Genomic DNA, 20,072 nt, shown 5'->3' on the forward strand with positions numbered 1-20,072 from the left:
TAGTGCTCAAAAGGCCTGAACTCCCCGATGGCTTTCAGGGAAGGGTTTTTAAAGACAGAGTGAGGCAGGAGGTGGTGGGATGTGTGATCAGCTGATGGCCATTCTTCTGATTGGTTGCTGGTGAGGTAATCGGGGAGTCAACCTCATCAACCTTCTGCTTCCAACCAGCCTGGGGTCTAAGTGCTTGTGGTCAGCATGCAGTTAAGGTCTTCCACCTGATGGGGATTTCAGTATCTGCAAAACAGCTCACAGGATATGGCTCCGGATATTATCTATAGCCCTTGGGGAGGAACTAAAGGTCCTTGACTTTGTTTAATGGCTAAACTATTATTTTGTCTTGCTTGACTGTTTTCCTTTGTTTCTGCCTTTTCTCACTTCTCTGATTAAATTATTCTTTGAAACTTGGGGAAGACCAAGGAGGCTAGAGTTTTTCTACAGATGAGAAGCAGGTGGAGGACATGGGAGGGGTCTGTCCCGGGAAGGCCTCTAGGGTCCTGCTTGGTTACCGTGGCAGTTTCTGCTGTCCTCTCCCCAACACTAGGGGACGTGCTGGTGCCAATGCTGCTCCTTCCTGCACTGTGTGCTTCCCTCCCCTTCGCCACCAACCTTGCCCAGGGTCACCACTGAAAACGTCTTTTTGTTTTTTTTTTTTTTTTGCCCAGGGCCCAGGAGTGAACCCGGGCCCTTGGCGGTGAGAGCACAGAGTCCTAACCACTGGACCGCCAGGAATTCCCTGAAAACATGTTTTTAAATGGCAATTAGGCCTCTAAGTTAAAATTCATTGTAAAGTGTAACCCCAGCAGGCCCAGGTTACTCAAGCCCTTACGTTCCAGGAAAAGCCTGTCTCGGGAAGACTGGTCCTTGCCCCACTCCTGGGAGAGCACCACAAAGAGCCTGGCGTGTTCTGCCTAGTAGGGTATTTCTGTAATCCAGGCACCTCTGTTCCATCTGACCAGGTGCTTCATGCTAATGGTGTGATGTATGGTGAGGGTCTGTTTTGTATGTCTGAGGCCCTCGGCTGTGCTGTATTAGTTTGACATCTGGGGGCTGTAGACCGAGTAGCTAAAGTGAGTGACGTGGAAGCTGCATGCCTGCACGACTGACCTCCAGTCAAATCTCTGGACCCCTAGGCATGGGTGAGCTTCCCTGACTGGCAACACTTTGCATGTGTTGTCACACATCATTTCTGGGAGAATTAAGCATTGTCCATGTGACTCCTTTGGGAGAGGACAACTGGATCTCACCACTGGTTTCCACTGCACTTCACCCCTGCACGTTTTGCCTTTGCTGATTTTACTTTCACTGTCATAAATCCTAACTATGTGTATGGGACTTCCCTGGTGGTCCAGTGGTTAAGACTCCATGCTCCGAATGCAGGGGGCCTGGGTTCGATCCCTGGTCAGGGAACTAGAGCCCGCATGCCACAACTAAAGAGCCCGCATGCCACAACTAAGACCTGGTGCAGCCAAATAAATAAGTAAATAAATAAATAAATTTCTTTTAAAAATAATAATAATTCTGTATATAACAGCTCAGCAGGACTCACAGACTCTGAAAAGAACTAACAGCTTTTCTGAGTTCCGAGTCCTTCTAGGGAATCTTTAAGCCTGAGGGTGGTCCTGGGGAACCCGAACATACTGTTCCTGTAGATTCTGAGGTTGGTTTGTTTCAACCATCCCAGTGGGTGGACCTCATGAACACAGTGTGACTCCGCCCCCAGCAGTACACTTGCTTGGTGTTTGTGTGGAGGTTGCAGACCTGAGGAGCAGCAGCCGGAGGGCACTGCTGTGATTTTCCCGCCTCCGAGGAGCAGAGGTCCTGAGTACTTGCAGTGGGCGGCAGCTGAGGGAGCTTGCTGTCTTGCTGTGGTGCAGGGTTCTGCTGAGGGTCCCTGGTACTGCCTCTTCCTGGAAGTTTTCCCTGCAGTGACTGAGGTGACAGGTCCATCAAGCAATGTCTTGATGGCGTTCTGCTCTTTGAACTGCGTGAGTTCCTGTAGGAAAGGGAAGGCCAGTTGCAAGTGTTCATCTCCTGCTGCACTGCATCGCTGTGTGTGCCACTGCCTCTGCAGATTTCCCACAGGCAGGAGAGTGTGCAGAGTGAATGGGGCTGGAATAGACAAAATGGGAATCCACCCCAGGGAACTGGTTGATGGCTCCAATATGTTGGCATGAAGCCAATCACATGACTGTCAGGTGGCACAGAGGTTAGAGCTTTAGTCTTTGGATGACTGTGTCTGTTAGTTGAGAAGTGTGTGTACCACAATAAACCCCAAAGGAGGAAGACTTCAGCTAGCTGATGACGATTCTACTTTCAAGGTCTCTTTCTGTTATTGAAAGATGTTGTAATAAGCCAGAGTATAATAATATGTACTGTGGACTTAGACTATGCCAGGCACTGTGCTATGTTATTTATATTCATTTGTAATTTAAAATTATCAGTAGAATCCCTCACTGTTATTATACCATACCTTCCAGATCGGCAGACTGAAGCATACAGATGTCAAGTGAGTTATCCAACACTTCACAGCTAGTAAATGAAATAAAGAGTTAAGATTAGGCGGTTTGGCTCCAGAATGCATACCCTTGACTTCTATACCATTCAGTAGTCATGAGCACATCGTCATTTAAGAAAAGGATCTGGATGTTTACATGTCTTGGTGAATTTTGTGGAGTAAGTGGCAGAACTCAAACTAGAATTTAGGTGTCCTGACTCCAGATCCCATTCATTTTTCAAGGTGATTCGTCTTTTCCCCCCGTCCTCTGGAGCAGTACATCTTAGACTTGAATTTACATAGGGTTCCCCTAGGGATCTTGTTAAATTGCAGCTTCTGATTCAGCAGTTCTGTTGGGGATGCTGAGTGTCTGCATTTCTCACAAGCTCCCAGGTGGTGCTAATATGCTGGTCCTCAGAACACACTTTGAGTCCAAATAAGGTTTTACGGACCCTCTGGTTTAGCAGCTATGACTTCTGCTTGGAACACACACACACACACACACACACACACACACACACACGCACACACGCACACATGGAGACACAGTGATGAGGGAGTAGGATTGGGGTGCTCTCTGATCTCACTAGTGAGACCCCTCACTAATTCCCTTTTGGGGTTGAAGACTCTGAGGCCCGTGGAGGGAGAGGATGCTTCAGGGAGTTGTTAACAGGCTGAGACTGGGACCTGTTCCACTTGACTTCCCAGCCAATGTGCCCCTCTCCTCCTTCCCTCCTGTTGCACAGGAGCTTCTGCGGGAAGAGAATAGTAAAGGAATGGGCATTGTTCAATGATGGATTATTTAAGACTTTATAAGAACCACCAGGGTGATCTCCATTCTAGGCCTCCTTGTCTCCATGTTGTACTGAACACAGGTCTCAGCTGCCCAAGAGGACCCAGCTATACTGAGCCCAGGTCAAAAGGTCAAAATATTGCGTTGGCCAAAAAGTTTGTTTGGGTTTTTCCATAAGATGTTACAGAAAAACCGGAACAAACTTTTGGGTCAACCCCAATAGCTCTCCTCATAGGTCTGCATACCCATGCAGGCACCACTCTGGGGAAAACGGACCCACAGAGGTCTCTCAGATGGTCAGACACTATTTGTAAGCACACCCCTGTCTACAACCCCAGGGACTACCCGTAACTAGATACATGCTACAACTCTTGTATTAGTCTGGGTAAGCCAAACTACTGGAATAATTAGATGGAAAATATAATGGCTCAGACACAACCTTTCTTGCTCACATAAGAATCAACCATGGGTAGTCCATATTGACCGGTGGTGTTCCTCCATATAGATCGAGGCTGTTGGCATCTCTGCCCTCTTCAACATGGCTTCCAGGGCACTCTAGTTGTCATCATTCCTGGAAGTGAGAAAGAGAATGGAGGAGCACAAGTCAGGAGCCACCACTAGCTTTCAGGATCACCATGGTACAGAAAGTCAGGAAGTTTTTTCTGAGACCCAGAGGTCAAAAAACTGCAGAAAACCATTGCTGACAGCACAGGTGTCCCATGGCCCCAGGGTGGTTGGGTGATTAGCATAGCAAGGAGTCTAGCAGGTGCTGCAAAACTCACATCTGCTTACAGCAGAAATTAATACAACATTGTAAATCAACTATACTTAAATAAAATTAAAACCAAACAAAACTCACATCTGCTGAAAAATACTTGCCTACTCTTCCTGCTAGAGGAAAAGTATGGTTTCTAACTCCCTTCTTCCAAATTTCATGCAGAGAGGTCACATTGGCAAGCAAGTCTGAGAAATGTAATCTCAATGCTTCCAGCCCCGGCAGTACAGGAGAGGGGATGGGAATGGGAATGTCGCAGAGTGCCAACAGACAATACCTGGCACATCTTTGAAAATCCCATTAAAATTGAAAGATTTGTCTCCCTTTTCCTCCTTCCAGACTGAAGTTGATCCCTGCCGATGTCTCCAGTGTCACTCTGCAAACTGAAGCATCAACTGCTGAGGCAAGCAACAGTGGTTTGTGTCATGGAATTGTCTTCTTCTCCTGGCCCTGGACCCTATGGATATCAAGTGAGCCCTAATTTGTGCTCCCCACTATCTTTGTACACACTTGTACATGTATGTTCTTATAGATGTGCGGGTACATACACACAGACCCACATCTCAGACAGCAGATCCTCAAGTGCAAAGTACTGGCCTCCAAAGCCCTGAGCAGCTTCACAGTGGAGAAGCCCAAAACATTCATAGGTGTTAGGGCCAAGGAGGCTTCAGAGAGTTGGGAGAAATTCCTAGATTCTGCCCAAATGCCCCTGACCTCAGAGGCCAAGGCTGTAGTCATGGGGGCATTCGGGTAAAGAGCATCCTCCTGGGTACTGAGCTTGGAGATGGATTCCAGGATTTATTTTATATGACACCTCTGAGAGCATTCCTTTCAATGGAAAGAATTTTCTTCCCTTCCTGAGGGACCAGTCTACTCAGTAAAGACTCAGTGAACATGAGCAAATTATAATGAATGAAGACTCACATTTCCCAAGTTGTGTTCCTGTTGGAGGAATTCTTAAGTCACCGATTCTGACCTAGAGGAATCTTTTGCCAGAGAAAATAAAGCTAGAGAACCTAGATCAAGACTGGCAAATCTGTTGCCCTTATGCTGCCATTATATTCTACATACACGGCAGCTATCGTTTGTCAATAATGTGAATTGGGAGATTGGGATTGACATATATACACTAATATGTATAAAATAGATAACTAATAAGAATCTGCTGTATAAAAAAATAAAATTCAAAAAAAATAATGTTACTCTTTCTGGTCAAGGTCAGACAGGCTCTTAGAATTCTTCTCAACAGTATGTTCTAGTCTACCTCTACCAATCAGAGTTGGTAATTATGTTGAAACCTATTTGCTATGCCTGCCCTAGGTCAGCATTTCACAAAATGTCTTCCATGAAACACTGGTTCTCTAGCTTATTAACAATCATGATGTGAGTAAAAGGTTCTATGATCATAAAAACTTGGGAAACATTGTTTAGATGTGTTTTTTTTTTAATGGAGAGACTTCTACAACCACTAGGATACTATGTAGGTAGGATACTATATAGATCTCCCAAAAGGTCTGTAAAATACAGCATTTTCCAGGGGCTTCCCTGGTGGCGCAGTGGTTGAGAGTCCGCCTGCTGATGCAGGGGACGTGGGTTCGTGCCCCGGTCCGGGAAGATCCCACATGCCGTGGAGCGGTTGGGCCCGTGAGCCATGGCCACTGAGCCTGCGCGTCCGGAGCCTGTGCTCCGCAACGGGAGAGGCCACAACAGTGAGAGGCCCGCGTACCGCAAAAAAAAAAAAAGGTGGAAAAAAAGGTAAAAAAAAAAATACAGCATTTTCCAAATGTATTTCACCATAGAACTCTTTCCAAAGAACGTGTTGGGAGACAAAAAGGATTATACGTGGAATAATAAGAGGCTTTCTCTGGGTGGCCTGACAGTGGGCTAGGCGGGACCAGTGGCTCCTCCTCCCCCAGATAGAGTGAGGGGCTGCTCATGATCTCAACTTCCCACAAGGTTGCTGGGCAGCTGTCATTTTCAGCATTCCCCTGAACATCTGGCACCTGAGCTCAAATACTTTTCCTCTGCTTACAATGGCACTTTCATGCTCATGCTGTGAAAAGGAAGATTGTCAGGGGTGGTCCTGGTCCAGCTGCACCCAACCCAAGCATGTCTCTCTACAGGATAACGAGAGAATGTGAGACTTGTGCTTTGTGCTGATCCATGTGTCTGTGACCCAGCCTGCCTCAATGATGCTTGCTGGTGATTGAGCCCTTTGCCTGACAGTGGTACCTAATGTGGAATGAACATGGCAGAAAAGTTGAACTGTTTCACTTGAGGGGTGGGAAGCATCCTCTCTGGGGTTGAGGACAAATCACCAGTAGTGCTAATGATTGAATGGCCTCATTTTCTGTGGGCCACAAATGCCCCTGAACTGGCAGGCCATGTGAACTTATGGCCTTATGATTGTATGGCCACAATGTCTATAGGTCCCAGAAACACTGCTGAATGGGCAGTTCATTTGCTTCTTGGTGGCTAGTCACTGTGTAGTTAAAATGTCTAGGGGCCACAGATGCACACCTGAATGGGCAGATAATTTGGCTGTGTCACTATGAAAAATTGAGGCTGAGAGACAAGGCTGCCTGTTGTTAGATCTCTCGTTTACTCTACTTTTGAGCTTTTTTTTTTTTTTTTTTTTTTGCAGTACACTGGGCTCTCACTGTTGTGGCCTGTCCCGTTGCGGAGCACAGGCTCCAGACGTGCAGGCTCAGCGGCCATGGCTCACGGGCCCAGCCGCTCCGCGGCATGTGGGATCTTCCTGGACCAGGACACGAACCCGTGTCCCCTGCATCGGCAGGCAGACTGTCAACCACTGCGCCACCAGGGAAACCCTACTTTTGAGCTTTAAAGATGAAAAGAAAGGGACAAGAGAGGGCCCCTCAAATCCGGACACCACTGTGGCAGCTGATGCAGCCCAACCCCTCAGATTTTATCATCATTCAGTGTACCAGATAGAGGACTTTTGGAGAAAGTCAGGTGCATGTAAAAATGTGACACTTCATGGAAATAGTAAGGCTTCTCCCAAGACTGGTACCATGAAGGGCTGAAGGAATCTGAGAGATTGGATAATTTGTCTAGATGAATCAATTAACTTTTTTTTTTTTTTTTTAATTTTTGGCTGTGCCACATGGCATTCGGAATCTTAGTTCCCCGACCAGGGATCGAACCCATGTCCCCTACACTGGAAGCACGGAGTCCCAACCACTGCACCACCAGGGAAGTCCCTTGATTAACTTTTATCATTCCATTTCCCTTCTATTGCCCTGTTAGTTTTGCAGTCTTTAATTATTCTTTTTTCTTTTTTTTTTTGCTGTACGCGGGCCTCTCACTGTTGTGGCCTCTCCCATTGTGGAGCACAGGCTCCAGATGCGCAGGCTCAGTGGCCATGGCTCACAGGCCCAGCCGCTCTGCGGCATGTGGGATCTTCCCAGACCGGGGCACGAACCCATGTCCCCTGCATCGGCAGGTGGACTCTCAACCACTGCGCCACCAGGGAAGCCCCCTAATTATTATTTTAGTGGTTACCCTAGAGATTACGACATACATGCCTCAATTTATGTCTTCTGTAGATTAATACTTTTACTGCTTCTTCCACAATTCAATGATAGAAAATATTTTAGGTCAATCCCCTCTTATCATTTATTACTATTGTTGACCTGAATTTTAATTCTACATATATTTTAAGTCTCTCTATGCATTATTATAATTGCTTAATACAGTCAGTGTTCATATAGTTTTATCCACATATTTACTCTTTATTCTTCATAACGCTTTCACTTTTTATTTTTTAAGCATCATTATTTCCTAACTTTAAGAAATCCCTCTAGTGTTTATTTTAGTGTAGGTCTGCTGGCAATTAATTATATCAGTTTTGGTTTTTCTGAAATCAGCTTTATTTCATCTTCGTTTAAAAGGATATTTTCCTTGAGAATAGAATTCTAAGTTAGCAGTTATTTTATTTCAGCACTTTAAAGATATCATTTCATTGTATTTGTTGAAAAGTCAGTTGCCGTTCTTATTGTTTCTCCTTTGAATGTAATGTGCCTTTTTTCTCTGGCTGCAATTAGATTTTCCTTTTTTCTCTTTTGTTTTCAGCAGTTTGACTATGATGTGCCTAGTTATGATTTCCTTTGTATTCATTCTGTTTGAGATTAGTAGAGCTTTTTGAGTCAGTGGCTTGATATCATTTGTCAATTCTGGTATCTTTTCAATCTGGTATTCCTTCCAATTAAACATATATTGAACCTTTACACCATGTTCCATGTCTCTTACACTCTTCCATTATTTTTCGTTCCTTTTTTTCATAATGCTCCAGCCTGAATAGTCTCTGCTAACTCATTTCCAGTTCACTAAACTTCTATTATGCTATATCTAACATCTACTTAGTGCTTAATTTAAGCTGTGTTTTTTAGTTCTAGAATCCCCATGTGATTCTTTCTAATGTCAATAATTTTGTCACCTAATTTCATTTTATTTTTATGTGGACCATTTTAAAAGTTTTTATTGTATTTGTTACAATATTGCTTCTGTTTTATGTTTTGGTTGTTTTGGCTGCGAGGCATGTGGGATCTTAGCTCCCTGACCAGGGATCAAACCTGCACCTCCTGCTTTGGAAGGTGAAGTCTTAACCACTGGACCGCTGGAGAAGTCCCTGTCACCTAATTTCTTGAACATAGTAATCATAGTTTTTTTTTTAAAGTTGTGTCTGATAACTCAAATATTTGGATCACTATTGGGTTTATTTATATCACCTGTTTTATCTTGGTTTCCTTCATCTGATTCATGGCATGCCTGTGATATTTTTTTGTTGTTGAATGCCAGAAATTGTATATGAAGTGTTTTAAAAATTTTCTCTGGATAATGTTTCATCCTCTAGAAATAATTTACTTTTCTCCTGGGGGCCAGATATAGTAGAAGCAGGTAACCTTGGTCCATCAAGGATTAAGATGAGGGCTTCCCTGGTGGCGCAGTGGTTAAGAATCTGCCTGCCAATGCAGGGGACATGGGTTCGAGCCCTGGTCTGGGAAGATCCCACATGCTGTGGAGCGACTAAGCCCATGCGCCACAACTACTGAGCCTACACTCTAGACCCCGTGAGCCACAACTACTGAGCCCACGTGCCACAACTACTGATGCCCATGCTCCTAGAGCCCATGCTTCAGCAACAAGTGAAGACACCACAATGAGGAGCCCACGCACCTCAACGAAGAGTAGCCCCTGCTCGCCGCAACTAGAGAAAGCCCGTGCGAAGCAATGAAGAACCAACGCAGCCAAAAATAAATTAAATAAATAAATAAATAAATTTTAGAAAAGGATTAAGATGATCTGAGAATCTATTTCATCTTCATGAGGGCTGATGTATAACTGGTTTGCCTCTCCTAGGACAAAGCCATTCAGGATTTTTACCTGAAAGCCTGGTAGACCCTGATCTCTAGTTTTCTAGTTTTTGTCTCTATTACTATGAGACTTCCAAAAGCTCTGCTTAAGTTTTTAGCTTTTTAGTTGCTGCTTTCTGCTTGACTTCATGACATCTTATCTTGTGTAGTTTAGAAATTGAACTATGCTCACAATTTGGAGCTCAGTTTTCTGTGGTTCCTTTTTTTTTTGTTGGATCTTGACCTTCAAGTCTTGGCTGCCTTAATAACAAGCAGTAAATCCAATTTTTGTGCCCTACTTCATGAGACTTCTCAAAGCTATGAATCGCTATTTTCTGCTCTTCACCTTGGCTCTTCACCTTGGCTCCACACAGCTTAGGAACTGACAAATGCCTCAAGGGAGAAAGAAGCAGCTCACCTCAGTGTGTTTCCCTTTACTTAATCATCTAGACCTCTCTAATGCTGGTTTCCTTGCTTTATCTCTGATGCCTTTAAAAAGCTGTGATCTTTTGGTGTTTTGTCTAGTTTTCATAGTTTCTATCAGCCAAAGAATTGGTATGAGAGAAGATAACCTGTCACATTTGGAAGAAAAAAATCCTTGCTATAGAATTTCTATAGATATCAGTTACCAGTTGAAGAAAGATTCCTTCTATCCCTGGTTTGCAAAGAGGCTTTAATATGAATGGATGTTACATTTATTAAATGCCTTCTCTGTATCTATTGAGATGTGATTTTTCTTCTTTATTCTATCATTATAACATTGCATTCATTGATTTATGAATATTACATTCCCAGAAAAAACCCAGTTTACTAATGACCTATTATCTTTTAATATATTTATGGAGTTAATTTACTAATGTTTCATTTAGAATGTCATGAAAAAGATTGAACTAAATTTTCCTTTCTTGTAATGTTCTTGTCAGCTTTTGGATCAAAGTAATGCTGACCTCATAAAACGAGATGGAAAAGGTGCCCTTCATTCTTCTCTTTGAAAGAGTTCCTTTTCTTTTTGTTTTGTTTTGTTTTTGCGGTACGCGGGCCTCTCACTGTTGTGGCCTCTCCCGTTGTGGAGCACAGGCTCCGGACGCGCAGGCTCAGCGGCCATGGCTCACGGGCCCAGCCACTCCACGGCATGTGGGATCTTCCCGGACCGGGGCACGAACCCGTGTCCCCTGCATCGGCAGGTGGACTCTCAACCACTGCGCCACCAGGGAAGCCCTGAAAGAGTTCCTTTTCTTTGGAAGAGTTTGTGTAATATTGGTGTTAGTTCTTCCTTAGCTCCCTGATAAAATTTGTCAAGTAAGCCATGTGAACCTTGAGTTTTCTGTATGGAAAAGTTTTAAATTATGGATTAAATGTTTATAAATAGATGCAGGAAAATTTAGATTCTCTACTCATGTGTCAGTTTGTTACAGTATTTCCTTAGAATTTAGCTCATTGCATCTCAGTTTCATATTTTTAGTAAAAGCTTTTCATAATCTTTTCTAATGACCTTTTTAGTGTCTGTAAGATCTGTGGTGATATTCCCTTTTTCATTCCTGATATTAATTTATTTGTGACCTCCTACCTTAATCCAGTCAGGTATTGAGCTAATTTAAGTCCAAGCTTCGTTCCTAGGAATGATCTATTTCAGTTCACACTTATTCCAGTTAAAATCTTGGAGTGTTTATAAAGACCTCTCTGCATTGGCATGCCCTGAACTTTCAACGACCACGAGAGTGCTGAAATCGCTGAGTTGCAGCTCTCACTTGTAGAATGCGCAGAATGGTGATCACTTTGAGAGGAAAGCCAGCCGTTCTTGGCTTCCTTCTACTTCTGGGTCTTAGCTGTACAAAGTCTTAATGCCTATGATTCTATGATGCCTTCAAACAGTTGTTTTTATATTTTCCCCAGGTTTTCTAGTTGTTTTCCCTGGGATAGTTGGTCCAAAACAAGTAATTCATCTTTTGTTAGAATTTTTTCTTACGTGATGTTAATATTATACCTCAGTTATATTGAGAAAACTAAATAAAAATTCTTCTCCAGTGAACAAGGATCACATTTTTTATAGCGTATCTTGTCTTCAGATACACATACTAAATATAAGTACTTTGAGGTCTTTTTGTTCAAAGGAATCCTTTTTTACATGAATCAAGCTTTGTCACACTTTGTCAAAGTTTTACCTAACGGAATTATCTAGTGGGAAGAATGTTGGCTTTAGTGCAGATACCACAAGAGGTACTTTCAACATCCATTCTTGACTCCTTCTAACTTTCCCTCCTTTTAACAGTTATTGGAAGTTAAGAAATAAAACCCCTCAGTTTTCTCACCTACCTTATATTGAGTTGGACTCGTGACAGTTCTGTCCATTAATGATTAAGTGGAATTATATGGAGAGGGCATCTTTCTCAAATTAAAAAAAACAAAGCCTGGAAAGGAGAAAACTTTTTTTACCATTAACCTCTTTATCTTTGCTTATTTTTGCCTAGAATATAGATAATATCTGGTAGGAGCCCAGTCATTTTGTAAGAACAAGAAAAGAAACATGAGAACAAACTAAGAAGTGGTTAAATAGTAACAATCTGGGTCCCTGACAGGATTATTGAGCCATTGCATCAGTCCCAGACTGGCTATCATCAGACTCCTTATTAGAGGAGCTAACTAAACATCTTGTTTTTCCCAGGCCATTGTGAGTCAGCTTCCCATTATTTGCAGCTGAAAATATTTCTAACTAATAGAAACTGAGATTCAGGAGAACTTGGTTCTAATTCTAATGTGACCATAGTGAAATGTCTATGCAAAAGTAAATTGTATTTCTGTATACCAGCAAAAAGACATTTAGAAAATGAAATTAAAAGAAAACATTTTATCCCTAGTGCCCAGATCTTGATCTTTAACCACCATTCCCACTAAAAGGGAACCAGAGATTTTTAGAGAAATATCTGATTCTGGGTCTGGACCTAGAAGAATACATGATGAGCATAGGTTATCTTCTTGTGCTAGAAAAGACACACTTAAAGATTAATGTCTAGGGCTTCCCTGGTGGCGCAGTGGTTGAGTGTCCGCCTGACAATGCAGGGGACACAGGTTCGTGCCCCAGTCCGGGAAGATCCCACATGCCGCAGAGCGGCTAGGCCCGTGAGCCATGGCCGCTGAGCCTGCGCGTCCGGAGCCTGTGCTCTGCAACAGGAGAGGCCACAGCAGTGAGAGGCCCACGTACCGCTAAATAAATAAATAAATAAATAAAAGATTAATGTCTAAAGGACATAGGAGGCATCATGAAGGGCCTTCACTGGCCACATTTGATCATTTGAGCACCAAGATGAAAATGGCTGCAATTTGTTGTAATACATTAAATAAATACAAAACCATGAGTTCATACTGATACTCCAAAAACAGTCAAATGAAAAAAAGATGAAAGAAAAAGAGAAGAAAGCTCTTTGTCGTTGTCTTAGAATGAGTTCTGGGTTAACAAAAATGGAAAGTTACATACAGAAGGTTTATTGGGGAGAAACATCTGTAAGAGGTTGAGGAAGATAGGATTGGACAGAGGGAGAATTTACCCTCAATGCAGTTGCAACTGAGGCCTCAGACAGTCTTACAGGGAGCTCTGGAGCTGGGATGGCCCTTCAGAGTTGTCCCAAATGGAAGGCTGGACCTTTGTGTTCCTGCATAAGACACTCATTTAATACTGCCTGCTCCCTGAGCAGAGGTGGGGAGGTGAGGGCATAACTTTGAGTGAGGCAGTTGCCTGTAGCTGAGGGCAGTTCCCAATGAGAGAGATAGCTGTGAGGTCAGTAGCTGATTTTCCCAGAAACTGGGGGATAATGTATTGGCCCCAAAAAAGAGATTTGAGTGGAGCAACACAGTATTCACTACAGCAATTATTTATAGAAGAATGCCACCCAATAAATAGAGAAAGAATTAGATAATTGATTCAGGTAAGGAACCTCAAGAGATGTTACCTTAGTCAGCTTAAGCTGTTAAAACAAAATGCCATAAACTGAGTGGCTTATCAACAACAGAACTTTATTTTTCACAGTTCTGGAGCCTGGAAATTGGAGCTCATGGTGCCAGTATGGTTGGGTTCTTGGTGAGGGCCCACTTCTGGGTTGTAGCTAGCTGAACTTCTTGTTGTATCCTCACATGGTGGAAAAGGAGCAAGCTAGCCCTCTGGTCTCTTCTTACTAGGGCAGCAATCCCATTCATGAGGCTCCACCCTCCTGACCTAATCAACTTCCAAAGGCCCCACCTCCTAACACTATCACATTGAGGGTTAGGATTTCAACATATGGATTTGGGGGGGACACATTCAGTCCGTAGCAGATGTTAAATGCATTTGATAAAAGGTTGTTTGAACAAGATGCTCACATAGAACCAAAATGTTATTCTACAAATTATTTGCTAATTGCATCCTTAATAGGGGGTTGCATAGTAGCACCTATGAAATATTCTTGGCAGTTATTAAGTATTTGTGTTAAAAATGCTTAACCTGGGCTTCCCTGGTGGTGCAGTGGTTAAGAATCCGCCTGCCAATGCAAGGGACACGGGTTCGAGCCCTGGTCCGGGAAGATCCCACATGCTGCGGAGCCACTAAGCCCATGTGCCACTACTGAGGCTGCGCTCTAGAGCCCATGAGCCACAACTACTGAGCCCACATGCCACAACTACTGAAGCCCGTGCACCTAGAGCCCGTGCTCTGCAACAAGAGAAGCCACCGCAACGAGAAGTCCGCACACCGCAGCGAAGAGTAGCCCCCGCTTGCTGCAACTAGAGAAAGCCTGTGCACAGCAACAAAGACCCAATGCAGCCAAAAATAAAATAAATAAATTTAAAAAAATGCTTAACCTAAAACTGATCAAACTTCTGTACCTAACTTCAAGTCTGTAGAAAATACAGGAGAGAAAAGAAAAGTTGAGATGAGATCATAGGAAACAATCAGATGACATGGAACATGGGACATTCTACAAGTCAACTAGCACTGTTTCTTCAAAAAGTCAGTATTAGGCTAACAGGTCATGGCAAGGTGATGATGGTGTAGATTTGATTTCTCTAAATACTGTCTTAAAAATAGAACCATTATGATAGCAAAAGAAAAACTTCACAGACTACATTTTGAACAAAACAAGGTGACAAGCATCCCCAGGAACCTTATAATGCAAATGAGTGAAACCAAGACATTAATAACAGCAAGATCTTTGCACAGGTTTAGCAGTACGGAAGAGTACCAGAGGGAATATAGGGTCATTCTGATGGTCCATGATCCCAAGAGCACTGAATTCCTCAGTGTTTACTCCTCAGCTCACTTACTTACTGCCTCAGTTTCTACCACAGGGGTTACCCCTACCCCTAGTGTCCTCACCTGACAGATTGTCCACTTGGGTCAAGACCCTTTAAGATTCTTCCAGCTGGATGCCTTCTGTGGCATCCACTTGGCCCCTGGGAAAACCCAAACCCTCTCACTCCACCAAACTCTGGACATGCAAACTGTCTTCACCACTGCTCTTTCTTCATCTTGCCATTTCAGGCTGCTATACCAGCCTCTGCTCTACAAGTTCATCTAGGTGGGAGAAGTCATCAGTCATTATCTTCACCAACACTCCAAAGTCCTGAGGACAAGTTTTACCAACAACTCTCTCAAGTTGCACCCAAGAGACAGGATTGGTCTGTGAATTTCTGCAGCTCAGCAGCTGGGGAAGAAACAGATGTCACCCTCCCCATCTGAAAGGCAACCTCCATTATTCTGAGTTATCTTGGGACTCCCCTTCTTAACTTGAGGTGGTGGTGGTGAGATCCAAAAGAAAGCAGCAAAGTAATCTCTAAAGCAAGATTTCCTTTCAAAAAATACTTTTTTTTTTTTTTTTTTTGCGGTACGTGGGCCTCTCACTGTTGTGGCCTCTCCCGTTGCGGAGCACAGGCTCCGGATGCGCAGGCTCAGCAGCGATGGCTCATGGGCCCAGCCGCTCCGCGGCATGTGGGATCCTCCTGGACCGGGGCACGAACCCGCGTCCCCTGCATCTGCAGGCGGACCCTCAACCACTGCGCCACCAGGGAAGCCCTCAAAAAATACTTTTAAGAAAGAAATATCCAACCTACTCTCACAAAGGTTGAAGGAAAATGATGGACTGATAACCCAAGAACTTGGCCACCTTACAGTTAAATTTTCCAGAGTATGTCTAGACACCACATAAGAGAATGAATCTTCCAGAAATTAATAGATATAAATAAAATATTTGTACTCTTCCCATTTTATCTTTGTACCTGCCTGTAGGATGGGATACCTAGTATTTTGTAAAGCCAAAATAACCTTATTTTTAATTTTTAAAAAAATTTAATTTAATATTTTTTAACATCTTTATTGGAGTATAATCGCTTTACAATGGTGTGTTAGTTTCTGCTTTATAAAAAAGTGAATCAGCTATACATATACATATATCCCCATATCTCCCCCCTCTTGCATCTCCCTCCCACCCTCCCTATCCCACCCTCTAGGTGGTCACAAAGCACCGAGCTGATCTCCCTGTGCTATGCGGCTGCTTCCCACTAGCTATCTGTTTTACATTTGGTAGTGTATATAAGTCCATGCCACTCTCTCACTTTGTCTCAGCTTACCCTTGCCCCTCCCCATGTCCTCAAGTCCATTCTCTACGTCTGCGTCTTTATTCCTGTCCTGCCCCTAGGTTCTTCATAACCATTTTTTTCTCAGATTCCATATATATGTGTTAGCATACGGTATTTGTTTTTCTCTTTCTGACTTACTTCACTCTGTATGACAGACTCTAGGTCCATCCACCTCACTACAAATAACTCAATTTCGTTTCTTTTTATGGCTGAGTAATATTCCACTGTATATATGTGCTACATCTTCTTTATCCATTCATCTGTCGATGGGCACTTAGGTTGCTTCCATTTCCTGGCTATTGTAAATAGAACTGCAATGAACATTGTGGTACATGATGCTTTTTGAATTATGGTTTTCTCAGGGTATATGCCCAGTAGTGGGATTGCTGGGTCGTATGGTAGTTCTATTTTTAGTTTTTTAAGGAACCTCCATACTGTTCTACATAGTGGCTGTATCAATTTACACTCCCACCAACAGTGCAAGAGGGTTCCCTTTTCTGCACACCCTCTCCAGCATTTATTGTTTGTAGATGTTTTGGTGATGGCCATTCTGACTGGTGTGAGGTGATATCTCACTGTAGTTTTGATTTGCATTTCTCTAATGATTCGTGATGTTGAGCATGCTTTCATGTGTTCGTTGGCAATCTGTATGTCTTCCTTTGCGAAATGTCTATTTAGGTCTTCTGCCCATTATTGGATTGGGTTGTTTGTTTTTTTCATACAAGCTGCATGAGCTGCTTGTAAATTTTGGAGATTAATCCTTTGTCAGTTGCTTCATTTGCAAATATTTTCTCCCATTCTGAGGGTTATCTTTTCATCTTGTTTATGGTTTCCTTTGCTGTGCAAAAGCTTTTAAGATTCATTACCTCACATTTGTTTATTTCCATTTCTCTAGGAGGTGGGTCAAAAAGGATCTTGCTGTGATTTATGTCATAGAGTGTTCTGCCTATGTTTTCCTCTAAGAGTTTTATACTGTCTGGCCTTACATTTAGGTCTTTAAGCCATTTTGAGCTTATTTTTGTGTATGGTGTTAGGGAGTGTTCTAATCTCATTCTTTTACATGTAGCTGTCCAGTTTTCCCAGCAGCACTTATTGAAGAGGAGATCTTTTCACCATTGTATATTTTTGCCTCCTTTATCAAAACTAAGGTGACCATATGTGCGTGGGTTTATCTCTGGGCTTTCTATCCTGTTCCATTGATCTATATTTCTGTTTTTGTGCCAGTATCATACTGTCTTGATTACTGTAGCTTTGTAGTGTAGTCTGAAGTCAGGGAGCCTGATTCCTTCAGCTCCGTTTTTCTTTCTCAAGACTGCTTTGGCTATTGTGGGTCTTCTGTGTTTCCATACAAATTGTGAATTTTTTTTTCTAGTTCTGTGAAAAATGCCATTGGTAGTTTGATAGAGTTTGCACTGAATCTGTAGTTTGCTTAGGGTAGTATAGTCATTTTTACAATGTTTATTCTTCGAATCCAAGAGCATGATTTATCTCTCCATCTGTTTGCATCATCTTTAATTTCTTTCATCAGTGTCTTATAGTTTTCTGCATGCAGGTCTTTTGTCTCCTTAGGTAGGTTTATCCCTAGGTATTTTATTCTTTTTGTTGCAGTGGTAAATGGGAGTGTTTCCTTAATTTCTCTTTCAGATTTTTCATCATTAGTGTATAGGAATGCAAAATATTTCTGTGCATTAATTTTGTATCCTTCTACTTTACCAAATTCATTGATTAGCTCTAGTAGTTTTCTGGTAGCATCTTTAGGATTCTGTATGTATAGTATCATGTCATCTGCAAACAGTGACAGCTTTACTTCTTTTCTGATTTGGATTCCTTTTATTTCTTTTTTTTCTCTGATTGCTGTGTCTAAAACTTCCAAAATTATGTTGAATAATAGTGGTGAGAGTGGGCAACCTTGTCTTGTTGCTGGTCTTAGAGGAAATGGTTTCAGTTTTTCACCATTGAGAACGATCTTGGCTGTGAGTTTGTCATATATGGCCTTTATTATGTTGAGATAAGTTCCCTCTATGCCTACTTTCTGGAGGGTTTTTATCATAAATTGGTGCTGAATTTTGTCGAAAGCTTTTCCTTCATCTATTGAGATGATCATATGGTTTTTCTCCTTCAGTTTGTTAATATGGTGTATCACATTGATTGACTTGCGTATAGTGAAGAGTCCTTGCATTCCTGGGATAAACCCCACTTGATCATGTTGTATGATCCTTTTAATGTGCTGTTGGATTCTGTTTGCTAGTATTTTGTTGAGGATTTTTGCATCTATGTTCATCAGTGATATTGGCCTATAGATTTCTTTCTTTGTGACATCTTTGTTTGGTTTTGGTATCAGGGTGATGGTGGCCTCGTAGAATGAGTTTGGGAGTGTTCCTCCCTCTGCTATATTTTGGAAGAGTTTGAGAAGGATCGATGTTAGCCCTTCTCTAAATGCTTGATAGAATTTGCCCGAGAAGCCATCTGGTCCTGGGCTTTTGTTTGTTGGAAGATTTTTAATCACAGTTTCAACTTCAGTGCTTGTGATTGGTCTGTTCATATTTTCTATTTCTTCCTGATTCAGTTCTGGCAGGTTGTGCTTTTCTAAGAATGTGTCCATTTCTTCCAGGTTGTCCATTATATTGGCATATAGTTGCTTGTAGTAATCTCTCATGATCCTTTGTATTTCTGCAGTGTCAGCTGTTACTTCTCCTTTTTCATTTTTAATTCTATTGATTTGAGTCTTCTCCCTTTTTTTTTCATGATGAGTTTGGCTAATGTTTTCTCAATTTTTAAAATTTTCTCAAAGAACCAGCTTTTAGTTTTATTGATCTTTGCTATTGTTTTCTTCATTTCTTTTTCATTTATTTCTGATCTGATGTTTATGATTTCTTTCCTTCTTCTAACTTTGGGGATTTGTTTTGTTCTTCTTTCTCTAATTGCTCTAGGTGTAAGGTTAGGTTGTTTATTTGAGATGTTTCTTGTTTCTTGAGGTAGGATTGTATTGCTATAAACTTCCCTCTTAGAACTGCTTTTGTTCCATCCCATAGGTTTTGGGTCATCGTGTTTTCATTGTTATTTGTTTTTAGGTATTTTTTGATTTCCTCTTTGATTTCTTCAGTGATCTCATGGTTATTAAGTAGTGTATTGTTTAGCCTCCATGTGTTTGTATTTTTTACAAATATTTTCCAATAATTGATATCTAGTCTCATAGCATTGTGGTTGGAAAAGATACTTGATACGATTTCAGTTTTCTTAAATTACCAAGGCTTGATTTGTGACCCAAGATATGATCCTTCCTGGCAAATGTTCGATGAGCAATTGACTTGAAAGTGTATTCTGTTGTTTTTGGATGGAATGTCCTATAAATATCAGTTAAGTCCATCTTGTTTAATATATCGTTTAAAGCTTGTGTTTCCTTATTTATTTTCATTTTGGATGATCTGTCCATTGGTGAAAGTGGGGTGTTAATGTCCCCTACTATGATTGTGTTACTGTTGATTTCCCCTTTTATGACTGTTAGCATTTGCCTTATGTGTTGAAGTGCTCCTTTATTGGGTGCATAAATATTTACAATTGTTATGTCTTTTTCTTGGATTGATCCCTTGATCATTATGTAGTGTCTTTCTTTGTCTCTTGTACTAATCTTTACTTTAAAGTTTATTTTGTCTAATATGAGAATTGCTACTCCAGCTTCTTCTGATTTCCATTTGCATGGAATATCTTTTTCCATCCCTCACTTTCAGTCTGTATGTGTCCCTAGGTCTGAAGTGGGTCTCTTGTAGACAGCATTTATATGGGTTTTGGTTTTGTATCCATTCAGCCAGTCTATGTCTTTTGGTTGGAGCATTTAATCCATTTACATTTAAGGTAATTATCAATATGTATGTTCCTATTACCATTTTCTTAATTGTTTTGGGTTTGTTTTTGTAGGTCTTTTCCTTCTCTTGTGTTTCCTACCTAGAGAAGTTTCTTTAGCATTTGTTGTAAAACTGGTTTGGTGGTGCTGAATTCTCTGAACTTTTGCTTGTCTGTAAAGGTTTTAATTTCTCC

General features: G+C 41.9%; 1 long non-coding RNA gene across 9 annotated transcripts in view; it reads left to right on the forward strand.

Moving 5' to 3' along the window:
• The window catches only part of LOC137216778 (uncharacterized), a 124,526-nt gene that overhangs the window by 1,901 nt on the left and 102,553 nt on the right, over positions 1-20,072 (forward strand). For all 9 annotated transcript variants that reach the window (XR_010939846.1, XR_010939845.1, XR_010939849.1 and 6 more), the window contains exon 2: positions 4,402-4,532. This is a non-coding gene — a long non-coding RNA (uncharacterized lncRNA). The remainder of the gene's footprint in view (positions 1-4,401; positions 4,533-20,072) is intronic.

This window comes from Pseudorca crassidens, chromosome X (assembly GCF_039906515.1).
Source record: "Pseudorca crassidens isolate mPseCra1 chromosome X, mPseCra1.hap1, whole genome shotgun sequence".
Classification (NCBI taxonomy): domain Eukaryota; kingdom Metazoa; phylum Chordata; class Mammalia; order Artiodactyla; family Delphinidae; genus Pseudorca; species Pseudorca crassidens.